Source organism: Dromiciops gliroides, chromosome 2 (genome assembly GCF_019393635.1).
Source record: "Dromiciops gliroides isolate mDroGli1 chromosome 2, mDroGli1.pri, whole genome shotgun sequence".
Classification (NCBI taxonomy): domain Eukaryota; kingdom Metazoa; phylum Chordata; class Mammalia; order Microbiotheria; family Microbiotheriidae; genus Dromiciops; species Dromiciops gliroides.
In genome coordinates this window covers 668,581,905-668,589,533 of record NC_057862.1, presented here as the reverse complement: position 1 = coordinate 668,589,533, position 7,629 = coordinate 668,581,905, and the positions used below count along the sequence as shown (strand labels likewise).

The 7,629-nt window shown below is 41.3% G+C and overlaps 1 pseudogene; it reads right to left on the bottom strand.

The window, feature by feature from the left end:
• Window positions 1–5,497: 5,497 nt before the first annotated feature.
• LOC122744226 lies at window positions 5,498–6,745 on the bottom strand (annotated as a pseudogene).
• Window positions 6,746–7,629: the final 884 nt, after the last annotated feature.

Genomic DNA, 7,629 nt, shown 5'->3' with positions numbered 1-7,629 from the left:
CCACCAAGAGTTGCTATAAATATTTTTGTACAATTTCCCCCCTTTTCTCTTTTTAATGATTACTATTGTTAACTGTTTCACTTTCATCCTATTCTTTTCTCCATGATATTTATTCTATTATCCATCTTCTTTCATCCTATCACTCTTCAAAAGGGATTTGCTTCTTTCTGTCTCCTCCCCCACTCTGCCCTTCCTTCTTTTGCCCTTTTTTCTTTATCCCTTTCCCCTCCTTGAGCCAATTCTATTGAGATTGAGGTCTTTGAGCCAATTATGATGAGTGTTAGGCTCATTTACTGCCCAGATTAAATAGATTACTCCACCCAGTTGGGTGATTGTTAGTCCCTCCTTGAGGCAGCTCTGATGAGTTTAAGGTCTTTGAGTCTTCTGAGGAGTGTAAAATTCATTTACTGCCCTGCTCCTCTCCCATCTCTTCCCTCACTCCATAAGCCTTTTCCTGTTTCTTTCATGTAGGATTTCACCTCTGCCCTTCCCCTCACCCAGTGCATTCCATTCACCCCTCAATTTAACCCTAAAGATGTCATCAGCTAGCTATGTGACACAGTGGACAAATCATCACCCCTGGATCCAGAGGGATCCCAGCCAAAAGCAGGCCTCAGACACAAGACAGTCGTCCACTGTACGACCCCGGGTATATCCCCCTGCTCCATTTTTTTATGGTTCTCTAGGGTCTTGTATTTGAAAATCAAATTTGCCATTCAGTTCAGGTCTTTTCATCACAAATATCTCAAAGTCTTCTTTTTCATTAAAGTCCCATTTTTTCCACTGAAAGATTATGCGCAGTTTTGCTGGGTAGGTGATTCTTGGTTATAATCCCAATTCCTTTGCCCTCTGGAATATCATATTCCATGCCCCCCAGCCCTGCTAGATCTTGTGCTATCCTGACTGGTGCTCCACAGTACTTGAATTCTTTCTTTTTGGCAGCTCATATTTTTCTTGGAATCTTTAGATATAGGTGCCCTGTTGTTGACATCTTCCTCTGAGGATGCACCTCGGTCTTTCTTGTTACTGAAAAAACTTTCTATGGTCCTCACTTTTCTCTATCTGTTCATCTTGCCTTTCTTTTCCTTGACTTTTAGCTCCTTGAAGTGGAGCACTGTTTCCAGGCTGCAGTATCCCAAGCTTAAGAAGTCCCAGGTGGTATGATTTAAGGAGAATCAGGTTCTTCACTCTCCCGGCCTGTTCCCTGGTCCATAGATGACCCCAGACCAACTTGCTAATCAACCAGCTTTGTGTGTTGTAGTTGTTAGCTCTGATGAGCCTGTGGCCCTCCCCCACCTGGGCCACTGCTACTCAAGCCTACCTCCTGGTTCTCAGCAGGGGTGAAAAATCCAAATTTTGCCTCAGCACCAGCATAGACCCTGGTAGTCACCCCCCTGCCAAATGCTCAGCCCTATCACCAGACTGTGAGCTTAATTCCAGATGACACTGGCATTTCAGCTGATTCAGAGTCTCTGGGGGTCTCCTCTGGTGAGGCCTTCCTGGGACTGGATCTGTGTCAGGGTGACTGTGGGGTTGGGCTTTACTCCTGTATCAGCACATCAGCTCCCTCCTTCTGATATTCCAAGCCATTCTTGGTTAGGAGATGATTTCAGCATATTTTTCTGTGAGTTTTGCTGCTCTGCGCATTTTCCTATGGCATTATTTGGATGTTTTTTGGAGTGATCGTGTCATGAGTTCGAGAGCTCACTGCCTTTCCTCCCCCATTTTGGCTCTGCCCCCCTTACTGACATATCTTAAAGGTACATTTGTCTGTGTTCCCCTAATTTGCTTATAATATCACCTGTTAAGATCAGAAACCTGTCCTCCAGAGAAACAGAAACAGAGTGAAGCACACTTCTCTACAAAAGTATCCATTTTATTTCTGCTCAGTAACATGGACATGCTAGTAAAAATGTGGATTCTCAAGAGAGCCCCCTCACATTAATTCAAGGAAGGGGATATTTAAATAGCAGTGTTTGGGAAGTACAGTTAAGATTTATAGTCTTGTTTCTTTTAGGTAAATGGTATGTTTCCATGATCAGAAATCTGGCACTGGTGCTGAAAACAACAAATATTTCCATTCCTAATCCCATTCCCAATCTTACAGATCAAACCTTGAGCGTAAACATTAAGACAAAGGTAGTAGAGAGTATCTGTAGATAAGCTGGTATGAGCTTGAACTGCTTCAGAGGCACAACTCCTGGCCAACACAATGAACTGTTGATACTTCAAACAAGTCCTCATAAAATCCTATGGTTATCTGGATGACTGGAAGGCACAAGTAAATTAAATAATCTTTTATTTTTCTATGAACCTTTTTTGTCTAAAGTATTTATCCATTTAGACCATATCTTGGTATAAAATCTGAGATGTTGCTCTAAACCTAGTTTCTACCAAACTCCTTTCCAGTTTTCCAAGCAATTTTTTTTTTCAACTTGAGTTCTTAAACCCAAAAGTTTGGATCTTTGGGTTTATCAAACATTATATTGGTGTAGTATGTACTTAATCCATTTCACTTACCAATCACTATATTTCTTATCCAATACCAGATTATTTTGATTATTATAACTTTGTCTGAGGAAGGATTTGAACTAAGGTCCTCCTGACTCCAGGGCTGGTGTTCCATCTACTGTGCCACCTAGCTGCCCTGATGATTATAACTTTGTAATAAAGTGTGAAATCTGTAACTGCTAGGTTAACTACCTTGATATTTTTAATTGATTCCCTTGAAATTCTCGACCTTTTCTTTTTCCAGAAGAATTTGGTTACTAGTTTTCTTCTAGCTCTGTAAAATAATAATTTAGTAGTTTGTTAGTATGACAGTGAATAAGTACATTAACTTAAGATAATTGTCATTTTTATCACTTTGACTCAGCCTATTCATTATCAATTAATAGTTCTCTAATTGTTTATACCTGTTATTTTTTTTTTAATTTTCCATTGACTTAGTAATCACTCTCTTCTTACCTTTTTTTGGGGTGGGCAATGTGGGTTAAGTGATTTTCCCAGGGTCACACAGCTAGCAAGTGCCAAGTGCCTGAGGCTGAACTTGATCTCAGGTTTTCCTGAATCCAGGGCTGGTGTTTTATCCACTGTACCACCTAGCTGTCCCTCTTCTTAACATTTTACAGTCTTACTCCCAACCTCATTCAATTGAATGTGCTTTCTTTGAATTTAGTAATGCTCTCATAATCTTTCAAACTACAATACATACCTCCACCCCAAACAGTTTTCATCTATCTTAACCTCTCTATAGCTTTTGACACTCAATCACCCTCTTCTCCATGATAATCTCCTCTTTCTAGGTTTTCAGGGCATTATTCTCCCTTGGTTCTCAAGTAACTTCTGACTCTTTCTAACTCTTCTTTGATGGATCTTGATCTGGGTCATGCCTCAAATATTGATGTCACTGAAAACTCTGTCCTGGGACCTATTCTCTTCCCCTCTATACTGTTTCATCTGACAATCTCCTGAGCATCCATGAATTCAATTATCATCTCTATGCTGACATATTTCAGATCTGGTTATCCAGGTCTAATCTCATTATTGATTCCAAGGTTCACATCTTCAAATTCTTATTAGATATTTTGAACTAGATATCTTGTAAAAATCTTAAGTTAGAAAACTGAACCCATTATCTTTCCTTCCAAACCTTCCTTCTACAAGCCTTCCCTATAACTGTAAAGGCCATCACCATTCTTCCAACAAATTTTACCACCCTGGTGGAATATTCAACTTCTCAGTCTTTTGGAGGGGCGGAGCCAAGATGGCAGAGAAAAGCCAGGAAGCTGAGCTTTCCCTCAAAAACAACATTAAATCAAGTATTTAAATGGATTCTGAAAATACAGAACCTTCAAAAACATAGAGAGACCCAATCTTCACACGAGATAATTTAGAAGACTTCATGAAAAGTCGCTCTACTTCAGTGAAAGGAGTGCAGCTCAGCTCATTGTAGCTTAGCACTGAAGGTGTTTTGCCAAATCAGCAGGAGGCTTTTGGTCACAGCACAAATCAGCAGCTAAGGACTTTTAGTCCTGCCTCAGCAGTCTGTTGGCACAGCAGTCTAGTTATGAGACCCACTGACCCACCAGTCCAGACTGAGAAAGCAAACTCCCAGCTAAAGAGGCACACACAGGGAAGAAGCCTAGGGCAGTGAGGAATCTGCAAGTCTCAGAGACCTCAGAGCAGAAAGACAATGATCAGGTCTATATGCCCCAGCACAAGAACGTTGCAACAGTGGACCCTGTGGCCCAGAAGTAGACCTCAACTTTAAAAGTTTTAAAAAAATTAGGCTGCAATAAGAGTAAGAAACAAAAAATGGCCCTTACCATCGAGAGCTTCTACTGGTGACATGGAAAACCAAAACACAAACTCAAATGAGGACAATACCATCAAAATGCCTACATGTGAAGCCTCGAGTGGTAAGATGAATTGGTCTGAAGATCACAAAACCTTCTTGGAAGAGCTCAAAAGGGATTTTTAAAAATCAAATAAGTGAAATAGAAGAAAAAATGGGAAAAGAAATGAGAGAAATGAGAGATATACAAGAATTATTGTAATACCTGAAAGCTATGATGGAAAAAATATTCTAGACACCATATTCTAGTAAATTATCAAGGAGAACTGACCTGATATGGTAGAATCAGAGGATGGAATCATCACTGAAAGAATCCAATGATCACCTCCTGAATGAGACCATCAATTTACTCCTTATGAAAAAAAATGAAACAAAACTGCCCCCTTCTCCTCCCCCCCCCCAAAAAAAAAGAAAAAAAAACTGCATGACCAGATAGGTTTACAAGTGTTTGATATAAAACATTTAAAGAACAATTAATTCCTATACTATACAAATCATATGGAAAAATAGGTAGAGTTCTACTAAATTATTTTTATGACAAAATATGTTGTTGATACTTAAACCAGACAGAGCCAAAAAAGAGAAAGAAATTCTAGACCAATTTCCCCAATTTCACTGACAAAATCTTTTTTTCCCATCTACAAAATTTATTGTGTCTCCAACTGGACAAATGACATGTACAAAATCGAGCTCACACTATGCCACAGCAGGGGGTGAGGGGGAAGAAGGGGACAGGAAGCAGTTAATGGCTTTTCAGGGAGGTGCAGAAGCTAGGGGCTCTGGCAGCCTTCCACCCCAGGGAGAGGGTTAGGGGCATGACCACCCAAGGGACCCCAGCCTGGCTTTGGACACAAAATTCTATCAGAGTCCAGAGCTGGGCTAGAATGGACAAAATGAGGGTTGGAGGACCGGCAGGACCCCTGAGGGCCCAGGGGACCCAGGGGATCCAAGGCCCCACTGTCTTAGTCCCCTTCTTGGTAGGGTCAGTCCAGATATAGTCTACAGGCTTGTGCAGAGGGTGTACAATGATGCAGGAAAGAGGAAACAGCAAGAGGGAAGAGATGGGTTAGGTGGCCAAGAGTGGCTCCCTCACAAGGGGGCACCCAGGTGGGTGAAGATTCTGGAGATTATGCCAGGTGGCTAGCAGCTGGTTTTGTAGAGGCCAATGTGACCAAAGTAGTGCAAACATTTGATGACGTTGTGGTGGCTGTGATTCAACTTGGGTTCAAACACCTTTGTGTATTGTACCTTCAGGCCAGAAGGAACAAATGGTAGCTCAAAGTTCATGGAGATGGGAGGTCTGTGGCAGCTCAATCCCTGCACTAATCTGTGATTCCTTCATTCCTGCCATGTGCTTGATCTTCCACAAATGGCATCCTCATTGGCCTTGTACTTGGCTTTTTCCTTCCTTCAGATCACTTGAACCCAACTTGTGTTCAGTGGAGTTGGGATCCAGACCTCAATTTTCTGGGCCAGCAAGGAAGGCTTAAGTTGGACTTAATGAAAACTTTGACCCCCAGTTTGTTTGATCTCACTCCCGCATCAGGGGGATCACCCTGAAGGGAAAGATGAAGTCCTTGGAAGAGAAGGATGATGTCCTTGGTGGTCTGGTACCTCATAAGCACAATCTCTCGATGTGGGGATAAAGCTGATGCTGCATTCAAAGTCAAACTTGCTGTGCCTCATGTACTGGTGCAAGGTGTAGCCATCAATGACAATGGACTGCTTCCCACTCTTGCCAGTCTCATCAGGCCATGACCTTGACCTGCTTCTCAATGGTAGTCTTGTTCATCCCAAACTTCCACATGGGCATACTGATAAGATAGCTCTTCATCACCACCCACCTGCTCATGTGAGCGCTCAGCACATACCCCTGAGGAGACAAGAGTAGATTGATTCTTTCAAGCACATCCAGGAAGAGTTCATTCCCACGATATTTGATGCTGTCACACTACCAACCAATCCTGTTAGTGGCTGGTAATCTGAGACTATTCTTCCTTTGTCTAACTCTTAATGTCCTGCTGAATATCTCTGAGTTCTGTGGGTAGCTGAAATTAAGGATATCATCCAACAGCTCTTAGATGAGCACGAATTTGTTCTTGATGTTCTCCTCGCTGATCTTGCCAAAGTGGGCAAGATGATGTCACACATCTTGTAGAGGAACTCTAAGACTATAGTGGTATTGACATTTGGTTTGGTGACAGCTGCCAGTCAGATGTTGTAGGTCTTGATGTAAAAGAAGCTGGTGTGTGCAATGTTTTTGCTGCTGGACAAGTATCACATTGAACAAGGAAGGCATCCACAGCTTTCCACTCAATGTTGTCTCGAGAAGATGGGGGAAATGAACACCTCCCCCTTGTGGTTATGGATGAAAAGCCCTACAATCATGATGGGGACTCGGTCTCCTCTGCCCATGGCTCTGAGAATAGACTAGGCACCACCAAAGTTTGTCCATCTGTCTCTCAGTCAGTCTGTCACTGCAAGGCTCTAGCTCTACCACTCCCCCCTCACCCCCCCCCCCCAAGGTGTCCTGCTGCCGAAATCTTAAATCAAATATTAGCAAGGAGATTACAGCAATTCAACCAGGATAATACACTATGACCACGTGAAATTTATACCAGGAATGCAGAGCTAGTTCAACATTAGGAAAGCTATCAACATAGTCAACCATATCAATAACAAAATTAATCAAAATCATATGATTATCTCAATAGATGCAGAAAGGGCTTTGACAAACTACAGTACTCATTCCTATTAAAAACACTAGAGAACATAGGAAAAAATGGAGCTTTCCCAAAAATAATTAGCAGTATCTACCAAAAACCATCAGCAAACTTTATATGTAATGGGGACAAATTACAGCCATTCCCAATAATATCAGGTATGAAACAGAGATGTCTATCATCACCTCTTTAATTTAATATTGTATTAGAAATGTTAGCTTTAGCAATAAGAGAAGAAAAAGGAATTAAAAGAATTAGAATAGGGAAGGAGGAAACAAAACTATCACTCTGTGCACATGATATGATGGTATACTTAGAGAATCCTAGAGAATTAACTAAAACGTGACAACTTTAGCGAAGTTTCAGGATATTAATTAAATCCATTTAAATCATGAGCATTTCTATATATGACCAACAAAGCTCAGCAGCAAGAGATAGAAAGAGAAATTCCATTTCAAGTAACTGTAGACAATATCAAATATTTGGGAGTCTAACTGACAAGAGAAACCCAGGAACTCTATGAACATAATTACAGAAGACTTTTCACAC